Raw genomic sequence first — 13,298 nt, forward strand, 5'->3', positions numbered from 1 at the left:
GGCTGAGATGTCCTTGGCTTAGTATAAGCACTGCTCTGCAACAATTAAAGCATCGGGGTGTTATCAGCACTCTTCTCATCCTAAGCCAAAACACAGCATTCCACCAGCTACTAGGAAGAAAATTAATTCTGTGCTAACTGAAACCAGGACACAAGCCAAGGACATCTCAGCCTTTTGCTCTGCCCTGCCAACGGGCAGGCTGGGGGTGCAGTAAGAGCTGGGAGGGGACAGACCCGGGACAGGTGACCCAAACTAGCCAAAGGGGTATTCCATACCATCTGACGTCATGCTAAACAATATATAGGGGTGGCTAGCCGGGGTAAGGGGGGCCGGACTGCTCGGGGTTAGGCTGGGCATCGGTCAGCGAGTGGTGAGCAATTGCATTGTGCATCACTTGTTTGTACATATTATTATTACTTTCCTATTATCACCATTGTATCATTATTTTTATTATTGTTATTATTATTTTTGTTATTATTATTTTCCTGTCTTATTAAACTGTCTTTATCTCAACTCACGGGCTTCACTTTCCATTTCTCTCCCCCGTCCCAGAGAGGGAGGGGGGAGGGTGAGCGAACGGCTGCGTGGTGTTTAGCTGCCGGCCGGGTTAAACCACGACAGTCTTTTTGGCGCCCAACGTGGGGCCCGAAAGGTTGAGATAACGGCAGATCTGACCAGAGTGTGTTAAACTAAAATTGGTGTAAGGATTAGACCTGCTTAATAGTCACTTGTCATGATGCTGATTGCTTTAATCTCAACTCTGTTGCGCCTGTTTTCCAAATTGAGTATTATAGTACATTATTTTCCGTATTTGCTCTCTGTAGTGTTGTTTATCCTCTCCGGGCGCTGGTTTCAGATCATTATGGTACTGAGTGTTATAGCAATGGCTTATGAGACGATAAGATATCTGGTCATGACTCTAACTTGGTATTTATACTCAGTAACATCGTGGACTCTGTACTTTGGAAACAGTATCTTGGGAACTATTAGCAATTATACCTATTGTTTTTCTCCATTAGAGAGTCAATCTGTGGAGGGGAAAGGGGAAGATATTTTTTCTTACTTGATTACTCTCCCTTTCTCCTTCACCACCCCTGTATCCTCCTGGATCACTCTGCCTTCTTCCTTCACCACCCTCTTATCCCCTGAGCTTGTCAAAATAGCTCTCCAAGATATTGAATATTCTTGGGATACTCAGACTACCATAGTCTTGTTGTTCTGCCTCCTGAATGCACTTCAGGTTCTGCTTAAAGTTAAACAACTACTTAGGAAGCTCATCCGGAGATCTGCCCGGAGGCAGTATAGTTGTGGGTGGCAGGGAGTATGGGTGGATATGGGCAGGCATCTAGAGCAGTTGGCACCCCCAGTGTTTTGGAAATTCACCCCTGAACAATGGCAAAATCCTCAAAAACTGGCAGAATGCTTGAAAAAAAGGTGTCATGATTCTGGCAGTTCCAAAGTAACACAAATCATTGTAACGTGCTGGGGCCTGGCTCATGCCTATCGAGCTGCCATTGATACTGCTATCAACTTAGTGACAGATCCAACAGCCACTGTGACCCTTACGGTGGACTCTGCAGCCGCTCCAGATCCGGTTCCTGCAGCCGCTCCAGATCCGGTCCCTGCAGCCGCTCCAGTCCCAGCTCCTGCAGCCGCTCCAGTCCCAGTTCCTGCAGTTGCTCCAGCTCCAGCTCCTGCCGCTACTCCAGTCCCAGCTCCTGCAGCCGCTCCAGCTCCTGTGGCCGTGTCAGAGAAACGAGCTGTAGCAGTGCAAGTTGACCCTGCAGAGGGTATTCCAACCCCTGTAACGGGGTCAGAGAAACGAGCTGTAGCAGTGCAAGTTGACCCTGTAGAGGGTATTCCAACCCCTGTAACGGGGTCAGAGAAACGAGCTGTAGCAGTGCAAGTTGACCCTGCAGAGGGTATTCCAACCCCTGTAACGGGGTCAGAGAAACGAGCTGTAGCAGTGCAAGTTGACCCTGCAGAGGGTATTCCAACCCCTGTAACGGGGTCAGAGAAACGAGCTGTAGCAGTACAAGTTGACCCTGCAGAGGGTATTCCAACCTCTGTGGCAGACCCTGTAACAAAGTCAGAGAAACGAGCAGTAGCAGTGCAAGCTGCCCCTGTAGAGAAGGTGAAAAAATGGTATAGAGATTCAGGTCGTTTAGAACGCAGAGAGTCTTCTGCCAATCCAGGTAAGGCTTCTGCCAAAACTAGGTATAGAGATGACGAAGATGACGACGACGCTGGGCCATCAAGGATTCAGGAGGAGGAAGATGAGGATGTCGAAAAATCAACAGTAACTACCCGAAGCCTAAACGAGCGCGAGCTACGAGATGTGCGAAAAGATTTTGGTCGCTGTATAGGTGAGCAGCTTGTCACCTGGCTGCTCCGGTGCTGGGACTCTGGAGCCAATTGTGTGGAATTAGACGGCAGGGAAGCCAAGTGGCTGGGATCCCTTGCTCGAGACGCTGGCATTGACAAAGCAATTGCAGATGGAGCACAATCCACCAGCCTCTGGAGGCGTCTCCTCTCAGCTGTGAGGGAAAGGTATCCCTTCAAGGAAGAACTTTTATGTCTACCAGGCAAGTGGACCACTATGGAGAAGGGAATCCAGTACCTGAGGGAATTAGCCGTACGGGAAGTGATTTATGAGGATCCAGACCTCAGACAAACATCCAAAGATCCAGATGAAGTCAAGTGTACACGACCCATGTGGCGGAAGTTTGTACGGAGTGCACCATCATCATATGCCAGCTCATTGGCAATAATGGCCTGGAAAGAGGATGAGGAACCCACAGTGGATGAAGTGGCTAAACAACTCCGGCAGTACGAAGAAAGTCTCTCTTCTTCCTTACAGGCCTGCGTCTCAGCTGTGGAGAAACTTTCTGAAGAGTTCCACCAACTTAAAGAGAATCTATCTTCCTCTCCACCTGAACCAACCAGTGTCCTACGACCGAAAGAGAACACCTGGGAGAAAACACTTTCTGAAAAGTTTCACCAACTTGAAGAGAGATTATTCTCCTCTGCACCTGTACAGAGCAGTGTCTCAGCTATCAGGGGTAGGCGTTCATCTACACAAGGAAGACGATATGGTGGGTACTCACCCCGTGCCACCCTGTGGTTTTACTTACGAGACCATGGAGAGGACATGAGAAAATGGGATGGAAAATCTACCACAACCCTAGAGGCACGGGTACGTGAGTTGCAAAAGAAAACAATTGGGAAAAAGGGATTCTCTGAAAAGATTGCTGCTCCAACTTCCAGCAGACAGTCCTTCAAACGCAGAAACGAAGAAGATTCTGACCAGGATTAGGGGGGCCCTGCCTCCAGCCAGGGGGAGGAAAGGGACAATCGAGTTTATTGGACTGTGTGGATTCGATGGCCTGGCACATCACGCGCACAGAAGTATAAGGCTTTAGTAGACACCGGTGCACAATGTACTATAATGCCATCGAGCTATAAAGGACCAGAGCCCATCTATATTTGTGGAGTGACAGGGGGATCTCAGCAGTTGACTGTATTGGAGGCTGAAGTGAGTCTGACTGGGAATGAGTGGGAAAAGCACCGCATTGTGACTGGCCCGGATGCTCCATGTATACTTGGCATAGACTATCTTAGAAGAGGATATTGCAAGGACCCAAAAGGGTTCCGGTGGGCTTTTGGTATAGCTGCCTTAGAGACAGAGGGCATTAAACAATTATCTACCTTGCCTGGTCTCTCAGAGGACCCCTCTGTTGTGGGGTTGCTGAGGGTCGAAGAACAGCAAGTGCCAATCGCTACCACAACTGTGCACCGGCGGCAATATCGCACTAACCGAGACTCCCTGATTCCCATCCATAAGCTAATTCGTCAATTGGAGAGCCAAGGAGTGATCAGCAAGACCCATTCACCTTTCAATAGTCCCATATGGCCAGTGCGAAAGTCTAATGGCGAGTGGAGACTAACAGTGGACTATCGCGGCCTGAACGAAGTCACGCCACCACTGAGTGCTGCAGTGCCGGACATGCTGGAACTTCAATATGAACTTCAAACGAAGGCAGCCAAGTGGTACGCCACAATTGATATCGCTAATGCATTTTTCTCCATCCCTCTAGCAGCAGAGTGCAGGCCACAATTTGCCTTCACTTGGAGGGGAGTCCAATATACTTGGAATAGGCTGCCCCAGGGGTGGAAACACAGCCCTACCATTTGCCATGGGCTGATCCAGTCTGCGCTAGAGCAGGGGGAAGCTCCTGAACATCTGCAGTACATCGATGACATTATTGTGTGGGGTGACACAGCAGAGGAAGTTTTCGAGAAAGGGAAGAAAATAGTCCAAATCCTTCTGAAAGCCGGTTTTGCCATAAAACAAAATAAAGTCAAAGGACCTGCACGAGAGATCCAGTTTTTAGGAATAAAATGGCAAGATGGACGTCGTCAAATCCCAATGGATGTGATCAACAAAATAACAGCTATGTCTCCACCAACTAACAAAAAAGAAACACAGACTTTCCTAGGTGTTGTGGGGTTTTGGAGAATGCACATCCCAAATTACAGTCTGATTGTAAACCCGCTCTACCAAGTAACCCGTAAGAAGAATGAGTTTGAATGGGGCCCAGAACAACGACAAGCCTTTGAACAAATCAAGCAGGAAATAGTCCATGCAGTAGCTCTTGGGCCAGTTCGAACAGGACCAGACGTAAAGAATGTGCTCTACACTGCAGCCGGGGAGAACGGCCCCACCTGGAGCCTCTGGCAGAAAGAACCTGGGGAAACTCGAGGTCGGCCCCTGGGGTTTTGGAGTCGGGGATACAGAGGATCTGAGGCCCGCTATACTCCAACTGAAAAGGAGATATTGGCAGCATATGAAGGAGTTCGATCTGCTTCGGAGGTGGTCGGTACTGAAGCGCAGCTCCTCCTAGCACCCCGATTGCCGGTACTAGGCTGGATGTTCAAGGGAAGGGTCCCCTCTACGCATCATGCAACTGATGCTACATGGAGCAAGTGGGTTGCACTGATTACTCAGCGGGCTCGAATAGGAAACCCCAGTCGCCCAGGAATATTGGAAGTGATCATGGACTGGCCAGAAGGCAAATACTTTGGGATATCATCAGAGGAGGAGGTGGGTCGTGCTGAAGAAGCCCCACTGTACAACCAGTTGCCAGAGAATGAAAAGAAATATGCCCTGTTCACTGATGGGTCCTGTCGTATTGTGGGGAAACATCGGAGATGGAAGGCTGCTGTATGGAGTCCTACGCGACGAGTTGCAGAAGCTGCTGAGGGAGAAGGTGAATCGAGTCAGTTTGCAGAAGTGAAGGCCATTCAGCTGGCTTTAGACATTGCTGAAGGAGAAAAATGGCCAGTTCTCTATCTCTACACCGATTCATGGATGGTAGCAAATGCCCTGTGGGGATGGTTACAGCAATGGAAGCAAAACAACTGGCAGCGTAGGGGCAAACCCATCTGGGCTGCTGCATTGTGGCAAGATATTGCTGCTCGGGTAGAGAACCTGGCTGTGAAAGTATGCCACGTAGATGCTCATGTGCCCAAGAATCGGGCTACTGAAGAACATCAAAACAACCAGCAGGTGGATCAGGCTGCTAAGATTGAAGTAGCTCAGGTGGACCTGGATTGGCAGCATAAAGGTGAATTATTTATAGCCCGATGGGCCCATGACACCTCAGGCCATCAAGGTAGAGATGCAACATACAGATGGGCTCGTGATCGAGGGGTGGACCTGACCATGGACGCTATAGCACAGGTTATTCATGACTGTGAAACATGTGCTGCAATCAAGCAAGCCAAACGGTCAAAGCCTCTTTGGTATGGAGGACGATGGCTGAAATATAAATATGGAGAGGCCTGGCAGATTGATTACATCACACTCCCTCAAACTTGCAATGGCAAACGCCACGTACTTACAATGGTGGAAGCAACCACCGGATGGCTGGAAACATATCCTGTGCCTCATGCCACCGCCCGGAACACCATCCTGGGCCTTGAAAAGCAAGTCCTATGGCGACATGGCACCCCAGAAAGAATAGAGTCAGACAATGGGACTCACTTCCGAAACAACCTTATAGACACTTGGGCCAAAGAACATGGTATTGAATGGGTGTATCACATCCCCTATCATGCACCAGCCTCCGGGAAAGTTGAACGATACAATGGACTGTTAAAGACTACCTTGAAAGCAATGGGCGCTGGGACGTTCAAAAACTGGGATACGCATTTGGCAAAGGCCACCTGGTTAGTCAATACTAGGGGATCTACCAACCGAGCTGGACCTGCCCAATCAAACCTGTTACGTACTGTAGATGGGGATAAAGTTCCTGTAGTGCATGTAAAAAATATGCTGGGTAAAACAGTCTGGGCTACTCCTGCCTCAGGAAAAGGCAAACCTATTCGTGGAATTGTTTTCGCTCAGGGACCTGGATACACTTGGTGGGTGATGCAAAAGAACGGAGAGGTCCGGTGTGTACCTCAAGGAGATTTAATACTGGGTGAGAATAGCCCATGAACTGAATTGTACCATGTTAATTACTATATTATACTGTATGTTATCACTACCATGATTACTATAGGTGACTAATTAGAATGTATGGAAAAGAGTGTAACCTGAGCATGACATAAATGGTATGGTGTTGCGAAGCACGGACGAAAGCACGACAGACACCAGTAGAGTCAGATCATGCTTCACCATTTTATTGCCCGAATAGCCCAACTTTTATAGTGAATTTTACAGGGGTGGACACTGTTTCACACCAGATTATTGGTCAAAAGCACCCAGACAAACTGTTAAGAAAATAACACCACCTTTTGATTAGAAGTTAGGAAAACAACCCCCTTTGTGCTTAACGGTCGCGTAGACCTAGTCCTTGAGGCCAGCTGCTGATAACAATATTTTCTGAGTTCCTTAATTGGGTGATGTGGGAGTCATTGCCGTGGGAGCTTCTCACAGTTACTCTGGCAGCTTGGTTTGCTCAGCTACAGCAGGCCCTGAGATTTCTAAGGCCTACCCCTGGTTGCTTAAAGCAAGCTTAGATCGAACAATTATGCCAATTCCCAACAATTCCCCCGTTTTCTTTTAGTACAAGCAGTACTTGGTTTTACAGCAGGTGTCAAATATACAACATAACACAACTATATAACTTAACCCTAATAACACCACAATTACTGTAAGCACTTAATGGTAACACAATTTAATAGTAAGCAACACAACTTAATAGTAACACACTTAAACCTAATCACTTGATGGTGATCAAAGGCTGTTCTTGACAGTCCTTGAGGTGTCACAGCCCACGTCATTGTCAGATTATCAGGAACCTCTTCTTGGTCGTCTTCAGCGTGTGCAGATTCTAAAACTGCTTCAGTCCACTTTGCAGTGATCCACTGGGTACCTGTTCCCAGCACCACTTCAAAATCCCTATAACATTTTGCAAGTAACCCTTTAACCACATTTATCACAATACTACATGTAATGATGATTGACACCACAATGAACAGAATCCTTAATGCCCCTTTGACTAATCCCAGTAACCATCTATGCATTGTTTCAAACAAATCAGTGAACCATTGATTGAAAGGATTGATATCATATTGAATCTTTCTAATGAATCCATTTTTCTATGATTTTTGCCGGCACCAATTTTCCATGCTTTTAGCCTGCTCTGTAGTTATATCCCGGGATCCTACACTATGGCAACAATAACCTGTACTAAGGCTATATTCCGGAATCCTGCACTATGGCAACAATAACCTGCACTATGGTTAAAATGTGTTCTCTCTCACACAGTACACAGTACAATCACACATACACAGCACAATCGTACACCCAGAGGCCTCTGGCACATCTCACTCTCAATCATACCATAACCTCAATCATACCACAAGAATATAATTTAGAATGATAAGCAAACAAACAAGTATTGTCTCTCATTGTGTTCCTCGTGAAATGACTTGCAACACTTTGTTTTAAAACCTTACCCTTACACAAATACTTTCAACACAAAATACCTGGACATTTAAGAATAACACATATAATTATTAATACTCCAGTTAGTATCCCTCCAGCAGCTGAAAACCTACTGTTTGTCTGTAGCTACAGGAGATCTTTGTCTGCTCCTGCGGTGAGCAGCTGAGAGTGGAGTCCCCTCCGAACAAAACGCTCAGGGTGCACCTAGGGGCGTCCACACCACAGCTGATCCCCGCAGCCGAGCAGTTGTTACGTGCGGCCACAGATGCCACTCCAAGCACTAAAATTGCCAATGCCGCTCTAGCTGCAACCCCACACAATTCAACATTATCATTGCTATCCAGTGCAAGCAATGCCCATTTATGTCTGGTGATTTCATGCAACTGCAACAAGCTAGAAGCAAATACAATGAGTTTATCTAAGTAACATGGACTTCTGATAGCATTTGCAGCGATACCTTGCCAGGCCCTATCCCCACAAATCAGAAAAACATCAGGAGGTAAGGCCAAAGCTGTACAATTGTTCCAAACACTGTAGTTGTTACCCCTTGTCTCCGTGCCATAAACCCCTAAACCCTGCTTAGCAGTGTCATTGTAATCACAGGTGTTATTTGTATTTTTGTACCAGTATGGCCTTTTCCAGGTTCCTGTAGCAGGAATCATCTGATATCCAGGGCTACGTTCACATTTGTAGCCACCTTTCAGGTTGATACAGATTTGACTACAGATACCAGGGTTTTGACATTCATCAATATCTCCACAGTTTCTCTTGTCTACAAACTCAAACCCAGCTGGACAGTCACATTCATTTATGTTGCATTCCTTCAGGGGCTCATCACCCCAGTCCTTGCAGTCTCTCTGCTGGTTACACACTTTATTGATATCTATGCATTCTCCACTTCTGCACTTGAATTTGCCAGGTCCAGAGCACTGAATAACATTGTTACAGTTTGCTTCATCAGTGCCATCCAGACAGTCTCTCACACCACTGCACTGCCTACTCCTATGCACACAGTTCCCATCTTCACATCTGAACTGGTCTGGCCTGCAGGTCTGAGAAGGGCAGTTAATTTCATCACTTCCATCCTTGCAATCAGGATCTCTGTCACAGTCTTTTTCACCTGAGCCGCACTGCACCTCACTCACATAACACTTCACCAGAGGTGCAGGCTGGCGGCCACACTGCTCCAAAGATTCATCCGAGTGGTCGGAGCAGTTATCTTGAGCATTGCAGACAAAGCTTTTGGAAATACATTGCCCACTACTGCATGTGAATTCTGCTGCACTACAAGTCACAATGCCACAATTCTCTTCATCTTCTGCACTGTCACAGTCTCTTTCACCATCACATTTCCACGACACTAGGATACACTGGGTCGACTGAGGACCACAGCTGATTTCATTTACCCGGCGTGTTCTCATATGACACAGCTCAGCACTCTCGTCAGACCCATCTTCACAGTCCGGATCCCCATCACACTGCCATCTGTTTGGCACACACTGACCACTGTTGCACACAAAGTCAGATTCAGCACACGTCTTCTTCACACAAGCACTCTCATCACTGCCATCTGAGCAGTCTTCATCACCATCACATTTCCAGGACACTGGTGCCCGCCGCCCCGCACCTGTGTCACTTATACTACTGCTATTACCCATGCCGTCAGTGTCAGTGGCATCCTCCTGGTACCGTTTCTGTCTTTGCCGCCCCTTACTCTCCTCCTTTTCTTTTTGCCACTGACCATTCACCACAAATGGATGAGACACATGATTACTAGTTAGGAAAGAGCATGTAACATCTGCTATACGGCTGCAGGCAATCTGCTGGTTTTGGTAATACTCTAGCTGCCTTTCTGCCAGGTCCATGCGCTGCAGCAGGTTTTCAATGAAGTGCTGGAGCCTGGCTTTTCCCTGCAATTCTTTTTCTGCCTCCTCCTCGAACTCGCTGAGGTGCTGCTTCAAGGCCGCGATCATCTCCACTGCCACGTCCACCTGCCTGCTGAGCACCCGCTCCCTTCACTGCACCTCCTGCTGCTTCTGTGAGAGCTGCACGAAGGCCTCCCGCACCTCCAGCAGCTCCGCCGTCTTCTGGGCCAGCTCCCCGGTCAGCCTGTCGAGCCGCTTCTCCATCGTCTTGTCCACGGCCTCCACCATCCTGCTGAACTTCGCCCTGACACTCGCGCCGCGGCCGAACCGACCACGCTCCCCGCAGCGCGGGCAGCGGAACGGCAGCGCCGGGCCGGCCACGGGCAGCGGCTCAGGCCACGGGAAGCCGCCCCGCTCCGCGCCGTCCTGCTGCATCCTCCGCCTCGGCGGGGCGGGCTTGGGAAACTTCGGGCACAGGGACCGGGACCGGCCCTGTGGCCGCCCGCGGCCGCGCTGCCCCGGCCGGTGCCGGCGCCGGGGCCGGGAGCGGGGCGGCCGCGGGAGGCGTTTGCGACTCTTGCCGCTGTTCCGGCCGTTTCCTGGCACGTTGCGTCGACATGCCGCTTCCTTGTGATTGTTCGACTGACAATTTGGGCACCATACTGCCCCAGCTTTGCAGTATTGTCTCACGTGTCCAAAAGCACCACAACGATAACATCGGCAGCGGTGTAGTAACTGGTTACTAGGGGGTGGTACTTGACCACCGGCGGTTTGCAAAGGAGCAAGAGCTGCAAGGACCTGACTCTGTGTAAACTCAGCATGCTCTTTCACAGCCTGTGCCTGTTCTCGCATGCTGTCACCTAATTGCTTTACTGCCTCTACTAACATAGCCTGTGGGCCTACTGGTACCTGAGCCATTCTTTCCAACCCTTCCTCGATTGTCCATGTCCCGGGCAAGGAAGCCAATATATTGCGAGTAGAGGGGTTGCTATTCTGAATTGCGCACTGTTTTAATATCATGTCCTTGAGGTAATCGGGCACCCCTGCCGCCTGTATGGCGTTTGCTACACGATCAATAAAAAGCCCAAATGGTTCCTCTCTACCCTGTTTGATTCCCATGTAGGAAGGTATTCCCCCTGGCCCCTTTATCCGATCCAATGCTCTTCTGGCCGTTCTCATTGATTCCTTGGCTTTATCAGGTCCCAGCAATGCCTGTGCTTCTGTCCTAAAATACGGTCCTATCCCCATCAACTCTTCCAGTGTGACCCCATGTAAAGGGTCCCCCGGTGCTCTTATCACTGCAACTGCTTCTTGACAAGCAGCCTGCCAATGGGCATTAAATAAGAGCTGCTGGTGTTGGGTCAAAATTAACTTCATTATGTTGCATATGTCTCCTGGAAGCAAAATATTTGTTCCCCAAATGTAGTCCAGCATGTGTCTCGTAGGTTCACCTTTCAGACCTGAGTCATTTACTGTGGACCGCAGCTGAGTTAACAATTTCCAGTCCAAATTCACTAGATTAACCGTAACATTACCCTGGGCGTCCGGTGGTGAGTATATTACCGGGAAGGCCTCTGGAATCAATTGTGCAGCTATCTCGTGTTCACCCTCACGTAGGGCCTCATTTGCTATTTGGTTCCACATCCTCTGCCTCTGTTGAACACCGTCTGTAAACGGGCTTGTATTTTTTCTGTCTGGTTTTTGCTCTCCTATTTCCTTGTCCATCTGAGGGTTAACACTACCAGCTCTTTCTGGCAATCCCAGTCGCTCTGTAGCGGCAGCAGCGACTCTCTGCTCAGCCTGATGTATAGCTAAGGCGTTAGTGACTGCTTTCCAAGGCTTCAATAATTTGTTAGCAGTCTTATTGTCATTAATAACTTCATCAAACAATTTGTCCCCAAATTTGCACCACTCTGCGTGTTCAAAAACTGTATCCGGATTGATAAAACAACCCTTTGTTACTCCATATGCTAATAATCCTGGTAAATCCTTTTTGCAGTCTATACCCTGCGTGCTCCGCTTTTCTAAAAAGCATTTGAGCAAATCATATGCCGCTTGTGTCTCCATGCCTTTGTTTATACTGTTACAACCTTTGCAAGACAAGTGACTGGCAGGGACGGTCTATAGGTGCTCCCAGGCGCTCCCGGGTGCGGGGATTGCGCGTTTACGTCCCGTTCACCTGTCAGTGCAGGTGCGGGGATTATCGTCCCTTTTTCCTCTACCGCGATTACTTCAATGTCCTGCGCGGTTCCGTACCCCGCGTCCCTCACCGTGAGTGCCCGCGGCCCATCGTTTCTCGCGTCTCTCACCGGGAGTACCGCGTTTCCGCGTCTCTGACCGGGAGTAGCGCGTCTCACCGTGAGTCCTGTGTACAGCATTTGCGGCTCGGTGTCTGGTCAGCTGCAGCGCCGGTCCGATGTCCGCTCTGAAGTTCCGGCGGTGCTCCGATGTCCCGCGCCGCTCCGATGTCTCTGTCTCGGTGCTGTGACCCTGGCGCTGGTCCCCGGCGGCACTGGTCCCGGCACCGCGCCGATGTCCCGATGCCGCTGGTCTCCTGGTCTACCTGCGTTCGGATGTGCCGGCGCCGCTGGTGTCCCGCTGTGCTGGTGTCCCGCTGCGCTGCGATGTTTGCCCCGGCGCCGCTGCGATGTCCGTGCCCGGCTGCGATGTCTGCTCCGGTGCTGCGATGTCCTGCTCCGGTGCGATGTCTGTTCAGGTCCTGTTCAGGTCTCCCGCTGCGATGTCCTGTTCAGGCCCTGTTCAGGTCTCAGCCTGTTCGGGCGCCATTTGTTGCGAAGCACGGACGAAAGCACGACAGACACCAGTAGAGTCAGATCATGCTTCACCATTTTATTGCCCGAATAGCCCAACTTTTATAGTGAATTTTACAGGGGTGGACAGTGTTTCACACAAGATTATTGGTCAAAAGCACCCAGACAAACTGTTAAGAAAATAACACCACCTTTTGATTAGAAGTTAGGAAAACAACCCCCTTTGTGCTTAACGGTCGCGTAGACCTAGTCCTTGAGGCCAGCTGCTGATAACAATATTTTCTGAGTTCCTTAATTGGGTGATGTGGGAGTCATTGCCGTGGGAGCTTCTCACAGTTACTCTGGCAGCTTGGTTTGCTCAGCTACAGCAGGCCCTGAGATTTCTAAGGCCTACCCCTGGTTGCTTAAAGCAAGCTTAGATCGAACAATTATGCCAATTCCCAACAGTATGGAATAAGGGGTGGATAGATGTCCTGGTTTCAGTTAGAACAGAATTAATTTTCTTCCTAGTAGCTGGTGGAACGCTGTGTTTTGGCTTAGGATGAGAAGAGTGCTGATAACACCCCGATGCTTTAATTGTTGCAGAGCAGTGCTTATACCAAGCCAAGGACATCTCAGCCTTTTGCTCTGCCCTGCCAACGGGCAGGCTGGGGGTGCAGTAAGAGCTGGGAGGGGACAGACCCGGGACAGGTGACCCAAACTAGC

At 49.3% G+C, this 13,298-nt stretch overlaps 1 pseudogene; it reads right to left on the minus strand.

Moving 5' to 3' along the window:
- Positions 1-9,630, minus strand: part of LOC137846706 (very low-density lipoprotein receptor pseudogene) — a 666,922-nt pseudogene extending 657,292 nt beyond the window's left edge.
- Between the last annotated feature and the right edge of the window lie 3,668 nt (positions 9,631-13,298).

Source organism: Anas acuta, chromosome W (assembly GCF_963932015.1).
Source record: "Anas acuta chromosome W, bAnaAcu1.1, whole genome shotgun sequence".
NCBI classification, from domain to species: Eukaryota; Metazoa; Chordata; class Aves; order Anseriformes; family Anatidae; genus Anas; species Anas acuta.